The 20113-nt window shown below is 40.3% G+C and overlaps 1 protein-coding gene and 1 long non-coding RNA gene across 27 annotated transcripts in view; one reads left to right on the forward strand and one right to left on the reverse strand.

Annotated features, from left to right (window-relative positions):
• The window catches only part of LOC308059077, a 450864-nt gene extending 442078 nt beyond the window's left edge, over nt 1–8786 (reverse strand). The window contains exon 1 of the long non-coding RNA XR_013926105.1: nt 933–8786. This is a non-coding gene — a long non-coding RNA (uncharacterized lncRNA). The remainder of the gene's footprint in view (nt 1–932) is intronic.
• The window catches only part of DLG2 (discs large MAGUK scaffold protein 2), a 1068724-nt gene that overhangs the window by 894133 nt on the left and 154478 nt on the right, over nt 1–20113 (forward strand). Inside the window, exon 1 of one of the 26 annotated variants that reach the window (XM_080375904.1) lies at nt 15140–19258. The exons of the other annotated variants lie outside the window; for them this stretch is intronic. The gene's annotated coding sequence lies outside the window, so the exon portion shown is untranslated. Of the gene's footprint in view, nt 1–15139; nt 19259–20113 lie in introns of those variants that run through there. 26 annotated transcript variants of the gene reach the window in all.

The raw sequence follows: 20113 nt of genomic DNA on the forward strand, positions 1-20113 counted from the left end.
TTAGAGTAGGGAAGCTCGGCCAGCCTACTTTTATCCTGAAGCCCTGTGGAGCTCTGACATGAATTATTGCTGATTGTAGATGACAGAAGAGATGTGCATTGTTTGGCTACAAGAGAACATCTTTGTTTCATGTGGCTGCTCCTTTCGTTGCAAACCCTACGGTAGCAAATGACAAACCATGTTGCTGCTGCCTGCTCTTCTCTTCCTTAAAGCATCATTAATTAGTTCATAACAGTAGCAAGACATCTCAAATGCATTTCATTTCATGATCCCCAAGTGCATTGGAGAATTAAGTTATACTTGCAAAAGTACAGGGGTGCAAAGGGGACTACGAATGATACAGAAGAAAGGAGAAAGCTTGTGCTTGGGGAAGATAAGAAGCTCACCCAGAGCACCATTATGGTGGTGCCGCTGCCTTCAAGGAAGCAAAGCTGGGAGGAAGCACTCTGCCTGCTTTATTACACTTCACATATTCCAGAGGTTCTCGTATACATTGGGTTCTTATATACTGGGTCACAACAACCCCAGGCAATGCTACAGGCTGGGGAAGAGTGGCTGGAAAGCTCCCTGGAGCAAAAGGACTTGAGGGTGCTGGTTGGTGGCCAGCTGACCATGAGCCACCAGTGTGCCTGGGTGGCCAAGGTGGCCAACAGTATCCTGGCTTGTATCAGAAACAGTGTGGCCAGCAGGGCCATGGCCGTGGCCATCCTGCTGTACTCTGCACTGGTGCGGCCGCACCTCGAATCCTGGGCTCAGCGTTGGGCCCCTCACCCCCAGACAGACCCAGAGGGGCTGGAGCGTGTCCAGAGCCGGGCAGGGGCTGGGGAAGGGGCTGCGGCACAGCTTGGGGGGGGGTGGGTGCGCGGTGGAGCTGGGGGGCTCAGTCTGGAGAGCAGGAGGCTCAGGGGGGACCTTAACATCTCTACAACTACCTGACAGGAGGCTGTAGGCAGGTGGGAGTCGGTCTCTTCTCCCAAATAACAAGCAATAGGATAAGAGGAAATGGCCTTAAGGTGCATCAAGGGAGGTTTAAGCTGGATTTTAGGAAAAATTTCTTCACCAAAAAGGTGGTGAAGCATTGGAACAGGCTGTCCAGGGAAGTGGTTGAGTCCCCATCCCTGGAGGTATTTAAAAGATATGTAGTTGTGGTGCTTAGGGACATGGTTTAGTGGTGGACATGGCTGTGCTGGCTTAATGGTTGAACTTAATGACCTCAAAAGTCTTTTCCAACCTAAATAATTCTATGATTCTGCGATTGGGTTTTGTGCCTTTTTGACTAATATTTCCTACAATTTAGATTAGTTTCATCTAATGCAAGAGATTTTAAGTAGATTTTGGCGGAGTCTTTTTTAAAAAAAAAATCAAAATGCTTCTATTGAAACACTAAAACTGCCAAAATGAAAAAAAAAAATCCACAGACTCAGTCAAACCCACATTTGGTGAACTCCTATAATGTCAGAAGAGGGCTGCACCAATAATATTTCCACAGACGTAAAAATCTAGAGGAGGAATAAGCCACAAAGCTTTTCAAATTGTACAAATTGTGTTAGGAATATATTTGTATTTTCTGGTTTATATTAATAAAGTTACCATTGTGAGCATTCTTTGAATCATAAATCAGAGATCATTTCCTAATCTCTCTTTGCCCGCTACATGTTTGTTGTCTTTTTTCTTTTCCATTTAGGAATGAGTTTAACAGAAGGTAACTGAATTTGCGATATTTAACTTTCCATTTCTTTCCAGTTTCTCTTTTTCACAGAGGAAAATTTGTTCCACCGTTTGGGGAGCTGTAATACAAACTGCCAGGGTCTGGGATCCACAAGATCAGGGTCTGGGATCCACAATCTAGATATACAAATGTAATTACCTGTGCCCACAGGACAGTGGGCACATGCAAAAGGCTGAAGAGGAGCTGCGGAGCTGCAAATATATCCTAGCTCCTAAACTGAGAGAAATAAAAAGGATAATCTGGGAAAGTACTGAAAATATAATATAAAATGGTACTCTACCATAAAATTCTACTACTATAGGATTCGAAGTTCTTTTAAACTATTTGAGGAGAAAGCAGGCAAAACTCATCCTGCAGTGCTTTTTAAAGGAATGCAATGTCCTAATTTTCCTAGGATCCAGTTAGTAGTGTTCAAGGCCAGGATATGGGTTTGGATCGCCACTCTGTTATACCTCTCTACCACATGCTCTTAATTTTAGCATTGGTGCCACAACGCTGAGGATGAAAATCAGGTAGAATAAAACTGCATTTTCTATGTGAGTAAAGTCAAAGTTGAAACCTATCTTTGAGAAGTTTATTCATCCTGTCTTGATCTGATGACACAGAGAAATGGAGAATTCAGCAATTCATGTGATAATTTCTTCCAATGCTTATTCATTTTAATACATATTAGAATATGTGCGTTATTTCCTGTGTGGAATTTTCTGTCTTCCAATTCTAATCTCTTCTTTTCATGCCTTTCTAAATGAAAGTCATTAAGTATCTAACATTTTGTCCCATGAAAGTGGCTGTATGTTACAACTTCTCTATTTACTCTTTGCCAAGCTAAAAACCTTTATAGCAATTTCTTCAGCTATTTTTCTTTGTGGCTTTTGGCTTCTGCCCCATCATTTCACTGTCAGTTTTGGACAACGGAATTTCTTTCAGTGTTCTAATACCAGTGTACTCGGCACCCAAATACACATTTGTAGTCTGCGTTTTATTCCTTTTCCTGCTGAGTCTAAGCACACCTAACCCATCTGAACTGTCGAACCATTTTTACTCTAAATCCCTTTTGCAGTCACTCTTTTCAAGCATCCGTAGTAATGGCTTTCATTCTGTGTTGCTTTATATATAAATCATATTAGATGGTTATATTCAAACAGATTTCATTCAGCTGGGACTAGCTTAACAAACTAACCCGATCATGAAGCAGGGCTGACGTTCTCTAATTGTTATTACCTTTTCTACCAGTCTTTGTTCTAGCCTCAAGTTTAGTCAAAAGAATCTTAGCTTTCAAAACCATATGAAAATGCTGAAAAATATCTGTTCTTGTATTTATCCCTCTGAAACCCTACATCCAGAATCACTTTGTGCTTTCAATAACATTTTGAGACACAAACCATTTCCTTCTAACTTAAGGTGGGCTTTACCGATACTGTGTGGCACAAAGCCTGTAGCGTTCATTCAGACACTTCGCTGAACACTACTATGAGTAAAGAACTTCTAAAACTGTTTTTAAACATCTTTTTAAAGTCAGGAGTGAGGCTTTTTTGGAGGAGGCATATTTTCAATAGAATCATGTGAATTGTATTACATTACAATATAGCTTTATTTTTTGTTGTTGTTACTTTAATTGCATTGATATTAGGCTGACGACTCTGCGCTTACCCAGGCATCTTTTCTGTCCATCTGGACCACGATTCTTTCAGCCTGCTGGAGCTTCCTCAGCAGTCCAAGGTGCATGAAGGAGGAAAAGCTATAAACCAGATGTATCCTCATCTGTCACTTCAAGAACTCTTCAACATTAATTATTCATGCCTATTTATCATATAATCTTCTATTCCTAGTTAATAATGAGTTTAGGTTTTAATTTGTTTTTAGTAAGTACTCTACTATATACAGACAGGTATTTCATCCCTTTCATGCAATAAAAAAAAAAGTGCATCATCCTATTTCTTTCCAAAACCTGAAGAGAAGTATTTAGTGAATAGTCCCCTGTGTTCTGCATTACTATTAAAAATTATATTATCTTCACCTAGTGATGGATCTACACCATTGCTCAGAGCTTTTTTCATCCAAATCAACTGAAACAATCATTTTTATTGTTCTTAGTCCTGCCAGTTATATTTCTTTGATAATTTTAGGACCTATTATAGTTTCCTATACTTAATACCTTTTGATTTACACCCAGTAACACTTTTTTCCTCTTTATTTCTGATGGCTGCCCGTATTTCATCATGGAACCAGGAATAACTTTTGAGCCTATCCTGTCCTTTCTAGTGCCATATCTGTCGCTGCTAAAGATTGATCGTTAGGATCTGTGATGGCAGACAAGGGAGTTGGAGGATTCATTTGCACAGCCTGGTATGATGCTATCTGAAAGCCTGGCCAACTTTTTGGCAACTTGCATAAAAACTGTAGGTGCAGAGAAGGGGGCTAAAATTCTGTGGCTGTGGCCCCCATCCCTGATGAAAGTTGCTTGCACCCATGGGCATCAAAAGTACTTTTTTTGGTAGTATTTTTTCATATTGTGAAGGTGCCTGGGGGGTTTCTGTTTTCTCCCTCTGGAGGCAAGTTCTGCTGTAGTTTTTGCTTGAATGATTATATGAAAAAAACCCAAACCCCATCAAACCATATGTAAGGACAGAGGCAAAATTATCTCCTCAGCTGAACCCAGCAAACCTTTACAACAGGCTCTTATTTCTCTGTCTTGGGATGTCTGAGTGGCAAATTCTCCCAGAGGCTTGTGAGTACAAATGTATGGCTAACAAAAATTGTGATTTCTTTCCTTGAAAGTAGAAGGTAACCAGATTTTCACCAGAGCTTTAAGGGTATACAATAATAATAGTTTGTTATCTTTTAAGTGCTCCTTTAGCATTCACCTAGGTGCTTGACATGCTGATCAATGATATGGAATAATGCAATAAATTCAGCCTGACAAGCTGAGGATTTCAGTGTGGAGATTGTGCCCTCCATTAAAGGCAACCCAAGAGAAAATGTAGCTGGGTAAACAAAAGCAGAGTTGGATCAAGACTAACAAGGGAAAAATTAAATAGCCACCTCTGCAGGTCCTGTTTTGGGATATGTAGCTTGAATAAGGCCAGCCCTTAGCGACCTGCCTGACATGTGCCTGATTCTTTAAGCTGCGGGTGTAAAGGGTGTAAATTGCAAAGGTAAATTACACTTTGCAATTGCAAAGTGTAATTGCAATTGTGTTGCAATTATTGTCCTTGAAGGGAATGTGTTTGTGGAAGTGCTAAACTGTTTTTTATATTTGCAAGAGGAGTAAGAGGTCGATGACTGTCCTATTTTGGGTACTGGGAGAGAACAATTTTGAAGAAGCAAGTGTCAGAACTAAAATTAGAGCTTTCTGAAAACAAGAGCATAGCGAATCAGTTTATTCTGGTTTAATCCAGACATTTAAAAAGGCCTAAAATTAGTCCTGGATGTGACAGAAAATATTTGGGTTTTTACTTGGTTGTTCACTATTATCTTGAGTTCCTTTTAAGAAGATTGGGCCGGATGGAGCCCGGAGGGTGAGATGTGGAGGGAGCTCCTGCATAATGGAGATCAAGAGGTGCTAAAAGCTAGGAGAAACTTTAATGCCTGGCAGGCAAAAGGATCACAGTAAGAAGATGGGATCCTGCAGCTGATGCACAGGCTACAAGAGTTTCAGACAGGAGCAGGGAAGAGGGAACAGGAGTGCTGGTGTGGGGTCTGCTGCTTCTCAGAGGAGTCCCTGAGCTAGAAGCAGCAATGGCTTAAAGTGTGGAGCATCTCCTCCCACGGGGCCACGGTGGGCCAGCAGAAAATTGTGTGTGATCCCTATATAATCTCTTTGATTTAAAATAATCGCTTTGGTAGCATACGTGCTAGAAAACAACGTTTGGCAATATTCCCAAGCTGGAATGTGACTGCCCTTGCTGTTAAATTGTTAGCAAGGTCCTTGGCACATTTTGGCCCAGCATTATGTGATCTGGGTGCCAGCCCAGGTGCAAGACCAGCCCCATGGGCCATGTTAAACTTTGGGACAGCAGGAGAGTGAGAGTTTGGTGCCACAGACATGAGCTGCTCCAAGCTGCCTCAGGGTGTAGAACTCATCTTGGAAACATCTAAGTTACTAATTATAAACATAGCCTTTGAGTTCTCTCTAATTAAAAACAAGGATTCTAATAAAACCTCCATCTTCAGAGTCCAAAAGTCTTTCAGCTCTACCTTCACAGCTCTAGCTAGCCCAGGGTCCTGTGACACTAGGGTTAAGCCATCCCTGGCAGTGTCTGCAGCTTCCCACAAGCACACGTGAGTGTGAAAGCAGAGCTGACTACCGTTACATCCATAGAGATTCCAAAAGTGCAGAACGTGAATGTGTGGTATAAAGATTTTTTTTAATCTTTTTTTTTTTCTAAAGTACATTTTCCCCCTGCAGTCAGAATGTCAGAAAACCAGGAACAAAGACTCAGTTGGAGATCTCCAGGCAGCTAGATGCTGCTGTGTGCTACGCAACCTGTTGGCACCATACAGTCTTTGTAGCTCTTGAACTGTCAGCCTGACAGAAACTGGAGGGTAACCTCTAATTTGCCTATGTATTATTGATTGAATGCTGCACAATGTGCTCATTTGCATAAGTCTACGTAGCTTTGTGATTTTTGATGAACGCAGATCTTTTTTACAATTTTAATGTGTGCTATCAATCAGTTTTGTGAACTATGGTGAGATACAACTAGGTGAACAAAGCCAAAGGATCAAACAGCACTTTTGGACCTAAAATCCACCTTTCTTCCCAGTGCTGATGTGCTTTTGGAAGCAATTCTTAGGAAATGAACCACATTTTCTACTTGTACCTGTGCTGCTACCTAGCACAGACCTTCTATGAGCACAGACCCCTCTGGCTGCTCATGCAGACAGACACAAGTCCATTTAACTGCTGTGAATTACTGTGAATTACTCAATTACCACAATGTTTCATAGCTGTAAAATGTTTTTCAAAACCACAATTTCTTCTTTTACATGTCTCTAAGCTTGTTTTCCAAGTAAATAAATAAATCTTGAAGCTTTGTGCTCAAAGGAAGGGAGGATCTTGTTGCTGTTTTCAGCTGCCAGGTAGAGAAGAGCCAGAGGCTTAGCAGGGATGCACAGTGATGGAGTGGGAGGCAATGGACACAATAGAGGAAATTCAAACTTGTTAAGAACAAAATTATCACTATGACAGCAGTCAGATACTGGAAGAAGTTGCTCAGAGAGGCTGTGCAATGTCATTCCTTGGGTATGTTCAGATCTCAACTGGAAAAGGCCCTGGGCAAATGGACCTGCTTTGAGCGTGGAGATGGATGAGATGAATTCTGGAAGGTCCCTTCCAGCATGAATAATTTTTTGATTCTGTGATAACCAAGTAGATCTATGAGAATCAGGATAGATTTTTACTAGATATGCTTCCGTTTCAACTCGATAGATATAATCGATAATTTAACAGTGCATCTCATGTAGTCCACCGTGAAAGTCTGTAGCTTTGCGAATAATGCGTGGGTATTGTGCTGAAATTACTTTGAGAGACTTCAGTTACCTGTCTTTTGAAGCATGTTTCATGTGGATAGAACACTATGATACATAATGTGCTATGGTAAGTAATCATATCTTAATGAAGGCACTAGAAAATTAACCTTCAAACCTGGCTTATTTTGCATGAGATTTACTAATATGGGTAGATCTCAGGTTCTATCCATTCAGTGAAAACTGAATGTTTCAGTTTTGTATTGCATGTGTATAAGGTAATGTGTCTTCATTTAAGAGTACAGTATATGTGAAGGGTGTAAAGATTCCTCTGCTTAAAAATTGCCTTTCAGGATAGCTAGATAAGTATTTAGAAACCTTCTTACAGTAGAAAACTTCTCCAGCAAAACCACTGTTGAATTATTGGTTCATATTTTTATCATTTAGAGCCTGGTAATAAGTTCTCCAGAAAATGTTTAAATCAAAAAAAGGATAAGACTTTTATCTAAAAATACATTTCTAAAGACAGGCACACAATATTTCTTGCTCTGAACTGAGGATCCCTGAAAACCTGGCTGTTGCTGGGGGCAGAAGGTAGATGGTCTTGGTTATGGAGTTGCTTTAAGCAGGAGAGCAGATAGCCCCCATGTTTTCTGCAAGAAGAGTTAATTTTTAATGCTGCTGGCAAAGGAGACCAAAAAGTGAGAGAGTGGGTTAGAAAGCTTGCATAAAATATATTGAGAAATTGCCTGTTAATTCTCTTCCTTTCTGGTATATATGCAACTGAGGTTGGTTTGTGTTTGCCAAGATGGTTTGGATTTGTGTAGGTATCTGGACTAAAATAGCTGAGAAATCGTGCTGAGTTTTCCTTTTCCCATTCTAAAGCCCCAAATGCTACTTGGCTGAGAAGCTATCCCCAAGATATTTATTTTGGTTTTCTCTCTCTCTCAGTAGCATTTTTATGCTAAACCAGTAAAATCACGACAAAATGAGTAAAAGTTAAATGATGAAAGATCACCTATGGGCCTTTATTTGTCACATATACTCCATTAAAATATTTATTATTCTTGGAAAGGATACCTGTCATGTAATAGGAGAAATCGTTCGCTGACAATGCTGCATCTGGGTACTATCAACAGGCACTGCTTACGTGTTGCAGAGGGGAAAAAAGTGAACACAGAAATGAACACCTTATTACATATAACGCTGATTTAGGAACTGTCAACAGCGTAATATCTTGGGTCTGGATATGTTAGTGTATCTGGATGTTTAACTTCTAGGACAATCATTGAGGGTATAGCTTCCTTTGCAGAGAAAGTCCTAATTCTTCTAATAATCATTATTTTCTTGATGACACTACTATTGAGAATAAATGATTTCAGTTGGAAGGGACCAACAAGGATCATCTAGTCCAACTGCCTGAGCAATTCAGGGCTGACCAAGTTAATGCATGTTATTAAGGGCATTGTCCAAATGCCTCCTAAACCCTGACAGGCTTGGGGCATCGACCACCTCTCTAGGAAGCCTCTTCTAGTGTTTGACCACCCTCTCGGTAAAGGAATGGTTCCTATTTATTAGTAGACACCTAACGAGCCTGCTCTACTTGTCCTTCACATTAGGACTAAAGGGAAAAATGTTTTGGTAGGGTATGTTTTGGCAGGATATTATGATCTTGCTGAAGTGCCGGCATAGTCCATGGGTTTCTGGCTCCTAGCAGCTCTGTTTTCCTGGGGAGTTCCCCCCCAGGCTGCTGAGCAGTGTCATCCCCCACAGTCAGTAGTACTTAGGGACCACCCCAGGCTGGATGTGCATGCCACATTCCACCTGGTGTTTGGCAGGGGTTTTTCAAATCTACATTTGATTTTTAAGCCAATCGCCAAAATATCAAAATTGTGAGAAATAAGCTTTCAGTGTAGCCCCATTTCCTAGCTCTGCATAGAACACCTGCCTGAAAAATAATAATAAAAAAAAAAAAAAAAAAACAAAAAAAAAACAAACCCAAAAAGCCCAAAAGTGCCAGAATGCAAAGTATCCTTTTTATGTTATGGTTAGAATCAAAGATCTCTGGAAACAGAGAACTGGAGAAATTGTAAGTGGAATAATTGTGTCATTTTTCTCCTCTCATGTTAACATGAAGCTGCAGAGGTGAAGTACCTTTTGGCAATATTAGATCCATGAGTCTGTCAAGTTTCACCTGGAGTGTAAAGCTATCCTAGTCCCAATAATGTTCAATACATGCAGGACGTGCCTTCACATAGCAGATTACCGCTCAGCTGTAATTAGAGCGTCCTCAAATCTGGAAAATAACGTGAAACGTGCTTTAGATTTCAGCGGTCATAATATTTAACATGCAGATCAGAAAAATAATTAGTTTAACATGGGACATTCACAGTAACATTGCTTCAAAGAAAAACATAGCTTTTTAAAGTGATATTTTCTCAACTGTCACTGCTGTCATTGGTGATTATAAACTGTATGGTGGCATTTTTCTTCCTCGGTACAAAATTAAGGATTAATCTGAGGTTTTCAATGGCTTTTCCCTCTGTGATTTTTCTTTATAACATATATACCTAAATTTTAATGAACTGAACATAAGCTGTGTCTCTTATTACTGCTACATGGGAAGAAAGGATTTTGTTTTGGTTGGAAAGGTCAGAAATAATTTCTGGTGATGGCATCCTGTCTAATGCCAGTTGATGTTCCTTTCCCACAGGAAGCTGTTAATTTTGTTGACCAGTTGTAAAAGGGAAGTTAAAGAAAATCAATTATTTGTAGGGAGCACTGTGTTAAATTAGTGCATATTAAGATTCCAAATGGATTTAATCCTTCCAGAAAAAAGGCCTTAATTTCTGGTAGTTTCAATCAAAGAAAGACCCTGAAGTGACTCCATGAATATTAACATGCTGTGAATTTTACACATATTGACTTCATACATTTAATCGATTTTCCCTAACTTTCTCCAAGCCTTCTTAAGTCAACAAGATTGTAGTTTAAAACCAGATGCTTATTTCAAAATCAATTAACTGCAAACCAAGCCGGGTATAAAAGTACATTCTTCATTCTATATGGTATTTGTATAGGAATTATGATATAGGAAGAAAAATGTTAATTATGATTTAACTTCCAAAATTACGTTTCTTATGTTTCTGAGAAAAGCCAAACATGTATCTCAAAAACTTTACAAGAAATATGCATATATAATTGGATGATTCATCTGTTTTTGTCATTTGCATTTAATTTCCATCCAGTGTCTGAATGAACTTATTGTTAGTAATATTTTTATAATTAACATCTTTCACAGGAATATTTGACCAAGAAATGTAATGCTAATATTTACACCTCACCAGGCAGGAAATGAAGAAGTAGAATATGATTATGAAAAACTCATACTATAAATACAAACATAATGTTCATAAATTATCTGTAGGCAGAAGGCATCTACTAACTCCTGTATGATCATTAATTTGTGAAAACAACAACAACAAAAATAACTGGAAAAAAGAAACAAAAAAAAAAAACAAACCCAAACAGAGAAGAAACCATACATTCACTGCAAATTATTTGCTCAGCCCCGCTGGTCGGTCATACTGAGAAAAGCTTTATTTACAAGTCTCTTCTTTTTATTAGGATATAGGTAATGCAGTGTAAACACACACATAGGATTTGCATTTTTCATCCTCCTAAAAGTCCTTATTATTTCAGTGGGTAAGAGCTGAAGTGCAGCAGTCCAATGGGATGCTCATGGGAAACAAAGTAATTAAATTTACTGGTAAAAAGCAAAATAATTTTTTTCCCTCATAAGTTTCTGGTACAAGCTAACTAATTTTTGCATGCCTAGAATTTTGCTGGTACTTTCAAGGACGTAGTTTTTACTTTCTAAGAGAATATCCATAGGGTCACACATCGCCAGGACACATCCCATCCATTGAGGTGTGAAACTGGCTCCAGTCTCCGCAAGAAGCCATCTTCCCGACTGCCCTGTCCTTTCACAGCAGACTGTAGACAGTGCTTTCTTTGTAAGGGTCATATTGTTTCCTTCAAAAGTAGCCCGGTTTCATCATCTTGCTGCATTTTTATACATTGTTGTTAAGTCCGTGTTTGGTGCCAGCACAAAGCAATATGGATTGTCCACTTTCCACATGCTCACCTCAGGGTCACTGTGTTTTTATTGCTCTCATTCAAGTATGTCACTTCTGATTATTCCACCCCCAAATTACATTTAAAGGCCCGTAAGTGTGTTCTCTGAGAACTGGAGCTGAAAACGTTCCTTTAATTTGTATCCGTGCCCAGTGACAGTGCTTTTTGTATTGTTTCCTCTATATCCCTCAGACTGACGTATATTACTGTCTACTATGCAATATTAACATTGGGAGGGCCAAAGGATTAGTATTTTTTTTTCCTAACGTGGTTAAAAGCAGAAAATACTGGAAAAAAATCACTGCTTGGACCCTCCAACTCTTGCAGAACTATTTGCGTTGACGGTGCTTTGGTGGCCAGCAGCATTAATGCTTAAATACATTATTATTTTTGGTGTATCTTCACAGTAGCTGCATGAAGCAGTGCTGAGCTGAGAAACTGAGATGCAGCATCCATCCCAGGACACGCAGGAACAAAACTGCAGCAAACATCCCGTGTTCTCAGCTACTGCTGTTTGCTGCTGCTTCCCTTTGCCAGGGCACTCTGCTAAAAAAGTTGTGGAATCATGAGCATGAGGGAGAGAAGGCAATCAACCTTCCATCTCCCCACTGCTGCTCTTAACTTTTATCTTTGGCCTTTGTTTGCTTCCAGTTCAGGCATCTAGCAGAAAGCTGGTTAGAGCACAGGATTAGACAGCTATAAATTGAAGTGCGGAGAACTGCACGCAGAACCATACGCTGGTTTGGGCTGGAAAGGACCTTAAAAGATCATCTAGTCCCAACCCCCCTGCCATGGGCAGGGACACCTCCTCAGCCTTAACACCTACAGTCTCTCTGTTCATTTCTTCATTATTTCCTGATAAATCCCACTACATCATTTAAGAAATATTAACAAAATGTTCTGGTTGTATCTACGCAGAGTTAGTTATTTCAGGAGGGTTTCACTCAGAGTTTCTGATGCTGTAGTGAGAATGAGTATTTCTATTTCACCTCCTTTAATTCTTCAGCTCTTCAGTTAAAGGTCTTATAGCACTTTCCCACTCCTAATTAATCCTCAAGCTGTAAGTAGTTCAAGAACAGAACATCTAATCAGCGTCCTGGTTCCTGGGTCCCATCAGACACAACCCTTACAAAATGGTGGCTTGTCCTTAAGTTCCCAGCTTGGCTCAGACTCTGTGGAAGTTAGTTGCCAGGTACAAATGTGATGGGGTGACAGATGTTTCCCACTTCACGGTTACTGCTGATGGAGTATCGTTGCCATCCTGCCTTCAGAGTGCCCAGACAGCACAGGGCTATACTGAGCACGAAAGTCCTTTCAAAGCATGTTCACCAGGGTATCATCACCCTGAGCTACCCAAAAGGGTTTCAGCTGAGAGCTGAATTAATTAGTCTGCCATCAGAGCCAAGACAGTAAATCTGCAGTTTCAGCAGTCCTGTGAACCATGCAAGGCTGCAGATGATTCCTGCTGAGCTGAGGGAGGGTTTGCCATGCCCCAGCAGAGCAGTTATTTCTTCCTTTCTTTTCAGAGCAACACTTCACTCTGCCGCTCCTGCAGTCGCGTACATTCTTCCTTGCTGGGAGGTACTTTCTTGGCACACTTGCAAGCAATGGCAAAAAAACCTGCAGAAGTAAATTTGAAAGAATGGCTGGCACAGGCCTGGCTTGAGTATCACCTGCTCTCCTGCCTGGGCTTCTCTGGATCACAGATCACTTTACACATTCAGGCACCAGGAACAGCATAACCATGGAGTTCAGTATGAGTAGGTTAAATTCACTCGTGGTGGCATCTAAGCTAGCTCATTTGGAGCTAGCACGGGTATCTCTACATTCCTCTGCCATCTGCATTGTACTTAGTCATCCAGGCTTCAAATTTTCTTTCCTGAAAGAAAACTGTAGGAGGGGAAAACTTAATCTAAAACTGTGTGCGTAATGATTCCTGTGCTAGCTCATTGCCACAACCAGCGCAGAAGGCATCCTCAGGCAATGCCGCTTATTTTTTGCAGTCTACCACAAATGCAGGCCTGAATTTCACAGTTTTCTCATGAAGGCTGTTCTGTGTGCTGCTCTTGTGTCCCTTTCCATGGATAGCCCCTTGCAGCACTGCCATGGCCGCCTTCATTAAACCAGATCTGCTCTCTCCGCCACACGTACCGTGCCTCTTATGGTCATGTCTGTAGAGTTGTTACTTTCTCCATGCATCAGTAATTGCTGTAGGTAACGTGAAGGACTATGCCAAGCTGACAGATTTTCATCACCATCCTCAGAGGAGTCAAGTGTATCATTCCTGTGCTGTACTTCTTCCCCAAATCAGCCACCTACTCCTCCCACCACAGAGTGCACGCAAAGATAAACTGCGAATCTCAGGAGGATCTTCATGTCTTTCCACCATTCCTCACCATACAAAGATGTTAACTGATTTGCTCCCGGCACCAGGCTTATAAATGATTTGGCTGTGGGGCCTCCAGTTTGTGTAAAAGGTGCTTGTGTGGTTTGGTACTGAATCTAATTTTTACCTAATACAAAGTGGATCTTCAGCTACTTTTCCAGCTCTTGGAGTTAGTAAGTCCTCTATGATTCATTTTGGATTTGAGTATCGAGCTTCAGACAAATTTAACCTATTCGAAAGAAAACAGCAGAAAGAAAACGAGAAACATAGGGATAAAGGCAAAATGAAAGTCCAGACAACAAAAAAACCCACCCAATTCTGGATGCTGAACTATATCCTCCCAAGTTTCTCAGTTCTTCTAGCCAGCTGAACCGATCTAAGCCATACAGAAAATGAACGTTCATACAAAGTCTCAGACTGGCTTAAAAATGAGCAGCTGTAGTATTCCAGGTTCATGGGGTGCTATAAAAGGCTTTTCAAATCAAATCCAGGCAGCCTCTCCAGAGGCTCTAGGGAAAGTGCCATCTGGCCTTCCTTCCTTTCAGCAGCTCTTCTTTATTACTGATAAGATCATTCATATTCTTGAGACTATGAAGCCACCATTAAGAGAATTCAGCCTTCCTAACTAGCAAAGCAAGTTCTTGTCGCTGCCCTTGATCAACTGGTATTGCTCTCTCGGGTGTCTGTTCATTCAGACCTCGCTGAATATCCTCTTTAATTCTCCTTTTTCTGTATTTTTTCAAACACAGTCCTCATTCAGAAAGAGGACTTGAGGTTGCATTTGCAGCAAGAAAGATATCACTTGAGGAACAAAAGTACTGTAATACAGAAAAATATTATTATAGTAATGGCACTTGTACAGTCCTTTACATCTTCAAAGCCCTGTGCTAGCTAATTTATTAATTAATCTACATACACAGTTTTATTCATTTCTACTTATGAGGATTAATCTTAGGAACTGAAACTATTTTAAAACTGTTCTTAAATGGAATTGCAAGTGTGCTATATTGAAAGGAAACTAATTTCTCCAATGCCTCGCTATGGCAATTAAATTCATTTACATTGTCACTGCTGTTTATTTTGCAATGCATGATGTATATAGGTTACAGCAATGAATTCTGTCTGACAGTGTGTGGTACTATTTTACTGTGTATTTGTAAAAGGACAAATTTTTGTTGGATTCAGATCACAGACAGTGGAGTGAGTGGCTTGTGACATTCATAAATCCTCAGTGGTCTCAGCTGGAATTAAAAGTTTGATAAATTTCTGTACCCAAAAGGTACAAGGATGACCCCATCTCACCCTACTACCCTTCAGAGAGTACCGGTGTTGAAATTCCCTGTAACTAGTGGTTAGCTTTATCAAATGTAATAAAAGACCTTTACAAGTATGCTCAGCTGATTTTCATTTTAAAATTAACTAGGCTCATGCAGATTTCCTGGCAATTCTTAGCTGGACTAGGGAGGGAGAGCTGAATTAGTGCCTTTGCTGGGAGGAAGGTGAGCAATGACCTGATTAGTGACCTGCAGCCCTTGAGGTGCTGGGTTTTGTCTTGTCAAGGGCCCAGGAGAAGCTGGGCTGTTGTGAAATGCTGCAGACTGAGGCAGAACAGTGTTGAGCCTGAAATCACGGGAGAAACATCCATAAGAAACAAAGTCTTTTCAGATCCCCTGATCATTGGAAAGCTTAAAGTTTCTTGTTAGTACTGTTCTTCTGGATGTTATTGTCTGACGAATGCCCAGTCCTTTTTTTTAAATCCTGCTGGGCTCTTTGCTTGAGAGATACTCCCTGACAGTGCCATCAACAGGCTATCAGATGAAAAGAGCATATCCTTTAGCCAGTGTAAAAGTGACACAAATTCACTAAAGGAATTCAGGATCATAATTGCTAAATGAAAGGTACTTAATAAACACTTCTTTAGTTTTCAAGATAGCATCTTAGGCCATGTGGCAAGAATTACTGACTGGTGTACCGACCATACCATCTGGCGTAGGCTGGAAATTATCTCTGTTGGTGCACACTTATTCACCTGGAACTCTGGGTCTACACTGTGGAGATCCTGGAGATCTAGTTTTGCCTCACTGGGATGTGACGTAACTGTACTAGCTAATTTGTGATCTCGGTAGTATCAAATCTGCCTGTAGTTACTCTCAATTTGAATTTTCCTTAGCTGCTTCTTGAGCAGAAAAGTTAACAACTCTTGTTATTCCAGCTGAATGCCCTGATTTTTCCTCAGTGATCTGTGTGCTCACTTCAGATAGAAAATAGGATGTTATGATGTGTAGTCAGTATAGTCCACGTGACCGTGGAAGAAAGGAGTCATGTTATGGCAGCAAATGGGAACATTTTTGCCTTTTTTTTTTTTTTTTTTTTCATTTTTAGATGATTTCTAGTTTGTAGCTTGAACCAAAGAACCTCCAAGTCTATAACAAGTGTGTTTGTTACAAATGCCTTAAAAATACATACTCTCTATATATGTAGGTATACAGAAATCTGGCAGCCATATGGGATTTTCACACACCTGCCAATGAAACGAGTAAGTTTGAATGTGAAATCTCACATTCTGCACCAGAATGTATGAACAGAGCCCTGAGGACTTGGGCTGTGTGATGATCATGTCTGTTCACTGCGAAGGTAGCAGTTTTACAGATCACCACATTGTTGACTATTATGGTAGTATCAACTATGAAATATTTCCCATGGAAAGGTAATACAGAAGCCAATATCACTAATTAAAAATTGCAAGTTAATATGAAACAGGGTAGCAGCTTTTCTTGGAATTGTGGCTCTTGTGTAATACCACAGACTGTGGTTTATACATGCCTCCTACACACAGCTATGAAATATTGCAGTGTCTTACATTATTGTGATAGTGGTCAGTTTTACAAACCTGTACTTCAATAAATGTGAGCTGAATTTAAGGGTTAATGTTATGCTGGTCAAGGAGATTCAACAAGCTTTTCTTGTGTCTTAATCATGCTGCACTAAATTATTATAAGGCAGTGCCATAGGATCGTGGGACCTTTTAGGTTGGAAAAGACCTTTAAGATCACAGAGTTAACCGTTAACCTAATGCTGCTGAGTCCACCACTAAACCACGTTCCTAGGCCATGTCTAAGCGTCTTTTAACTACTTCCAGGGAAGGGGAATGAACCACCTCCCCTGGGCAGCCTCTTCCAATGCTTGACCACCCTTTCAGTGAAGAAATTTTTCCTAATATCCAATCTAAACCTCCCCTGGTGCAACTTGAGGCCATTTCCTCTTGTCTTATCACTTCTTGCTTGGGAGAAGAGACCGACCCCCACCTGGCTACAACCTCCTTTCAGGCAGTTGTAGAGAGTGATAAGGTCTCCCCTTAGTCTCCTTTTAGGAAGCCTCTTCAAACCTGAATGGTGAAGGCCAAAAAAAAAAAAAAAAAAAGGAAAATAGATGCCATTTAGGGCATCCTGGCACATATGGTTTGAAACTGTCTTTTATGAAAAATAGGTCAGAAAACTCTAATTAGTGCACGAGACAACAAACTGTTGTGCTTGGGCCATTTTAGAGAATCTCCATGATTTGCAAGTGAAATGTGTATACCCATGAGAATAAAATTTGGCTCTAAAAGACAAATCCAGTGGCGCAGACCTTTTTGCTCCTTCTTAATGAGCCAGAGTCTGTCATTTGGAATATTTTCTGCCCATATTGGATTATTCCCAGTCAGCATGGCTGGAAAATCCAATTACTGGATCTCAGCTGCCCTTTCCTCTGAGAAAGAGACATCACAGCCATTACTCTGATTAAGTCCTGATATGTCTCCCCTACATTCTGCCACCCAACTATACACAGCTTTTCCTTCATCCAAGCCACTATAGTAAGAGTCAGTAGCGCATGCAGAAACACTGCTCATGCCTCTGGCCTCTAGTGAATTTTTTTCTGGGATAGTGAAGGTGCTGAACACAAAGAGACAAATGAGGAACGGGGGGGAACAAGCAGCTGAGGACGGGAGAAAAGGGATATATATAGGACTTGCTTTTGCTATGCATGAAATGCAACACCCTGTTCCCACATCGTGACGCACATCAGTCGGTCCAGATGGTGAGAAGGGTTGGGTTTCTGCCTGGGGCTGCCGGCACAGGCTTCATTTGCATTCCTCAGCCCAGTTGTTCGCGGAAAAGCATCCAGACGATGCGCAACTGCTCACACAACTGTGCTCACCTTCCCAAGCGCATCCTGTCTTGGTGGTACCAAATACTGGGAGAGTCTTACAGGCACGGGGAATGAAAGGAGCTGGCTCAAGTTCAGGTTCCAAATGGAGCCTTCTGAGAGCCGTAACCAGTGATGTAGAAATAGAATAAAGCATTCGTTCACACTCGGCGCTTGTACAAATAGCCTTGAGTTTGTGTAAAATCCATACAAAATTCCTGGAGCTCAACTCTGGAAGAGCAACTTCTGCTCCATCATAAAAGACTTGCCATACAAAACGCTTTGCAGTGACTGATCCCTGGCTGTGTGTTACCAGTACCATAACCAGTTTTCCTTGTTGGGAGCTAATTGTGAGTGATAATTTGTGGTGTGTGCAACGATTGTGAATGTTATTGCTGTAATTAATCCCATTTGAAAATGTTTAATTGATTGTATTAATGGGTCTAAGTTTTAGCTGTTTGGTTCTGTTGGTTTGTATCTATACATTTACTTTAAAAACAGTGCAAGCATAGAGAGAAAAGGAAGCGTTACAGAAGCGAAGACCATTAAAAACATATATTTATAACTTAGAAAACATTCTTAAAACCTATCAGGGTTTTTTAAGAGGCTTTTAAAATGTGCACATAATTTTACCTAACAAGTACATTGCTTTCGACAGTCATTCTGCCTGGAGTAATGCTTTCACGTTATCCTTGCTAATGTCCATGGAATTTGCCAGAATAATTTCCATTCATGCTAGTGGAAGTTATGAACTGTGTGTTAGTCACTAAACAAGAACTGTGTCTTTAAGAAGGGAAGATTTTTATGAAAATGTAAAAAAAAAAAAAAGATGAAAACTGTGTGTAGAGGAGGATGAAGCTACATTTACTACTGTATTAAGAAATGTTTAAGTGAAGAATTCGTATTGGTAGATGGTTTCTCCTCTGAGTTTTGCTTCTCCCCTGAAGTGCAGTTGATCATTCCACCTTAACTAGGTGCAGTGATTGACAGGTAGAGATGTTGCACAGAGCAGAAGGTGGGAGTGTGCTCTATTGGTTTGTGCTTGTACATCCTGAGCACCAATTACTGTCACTGCTGCCAGCACTGATGTGTTTATCAGGATGAGTTATAGCAGAATATATGTACACAGGCAGTGTGTATGCTGGATGACCACCCCCTGTGATGTAAAATATGAGAGTCTGGGAGCTACCGTTTTATAATTCATCAGCTTCAGCAACTGAATGTTGTTGGTTGGTTTAGTTATAAAGGCAAGTGTGAACTGAACAGCAGACAGGAGCATCTCGCATTAAGAGTCCTACGAAGCTGCATTTGGTGACTGGGCTCTGCTTTTGTTCAAGTGAATTCAGTTCTCGGTGAGTGATGGGGGTTCTGTTGAGCTAAAGCTGTTATTATATAAGCTGGGGAAACCTGCCTGCTAGTTTTATGTGTATTTTGCTGCTGGAAGTCCTTGTCGGTGGTTGTTTTTAGATTTTGCAATATTTTCAGTTGTATACGTTACTGGCACAAAATGAGATGAAAAGAAAAATGCAATGATGAATTATTCACCATAGTGCTGTGAGGATCTCTTTTCTAGCTAAAGTTACTTTCCTTTAGTGAGTGTGTTGAGGGTTCAAAGAAGCTACAAACCAACAAACCTACCTGTCATTAAATTGCTTTTATTAGCGGTTAAAAAGAGTGATAGCTGTGGCTTTTGTAACCAGAGGAAGAAAAAAGAAAAAGCTAAAATCAGAAGCATTTGCAAATTCTCTGCTTTTATGTACATGTGGCTTTTCAGATGCAGCATTGAATCTTTTGTGTGCAGCGAGGGGCTGCAAAGAATTTTTATTGTAGAGCTTTTTAATTAGATAACCAGTAAAATGGTAACCTCTCTGTGTTTTTGTGGTAATATGCTGAGTATCACATTAAAATGAATGATTCCCCATCTTGCATAACAACAGTGCTGAAATATGTGTAAGATGAAAGGCAAAGAGAGACTTTGAAAGAAACTGTGGGCAACATAATAGAGCACATCTAGGCAGGGAAAGGTATATTTCCTATAACATATGCATTACTTTTTGAATTTCACCAGCTTTAGTTTCTTTGCTTTAATTATCCCTTGCTTCATTATGATCTCTACATCTTTTCAAGCAAGCTCCTTTAATATCTGTCGACAGTATCGTGCCAGTAACGTTTAAAGATCAGCAAGCCAGGAATTTTGTTGTTGTTGT

The sequence above is a fragment of the Falco punctatus genome, assembly GCF_963210335.1.
Source record: "Falco punctatus genome assembly, chromosome: 2".
In the NCBI taxonomy this organism is placed as follows: Eukaryota; Metazoa; Chordata; class Aves; order Falconiformes; family Falconidae; genus Falco; species Falco punctatus.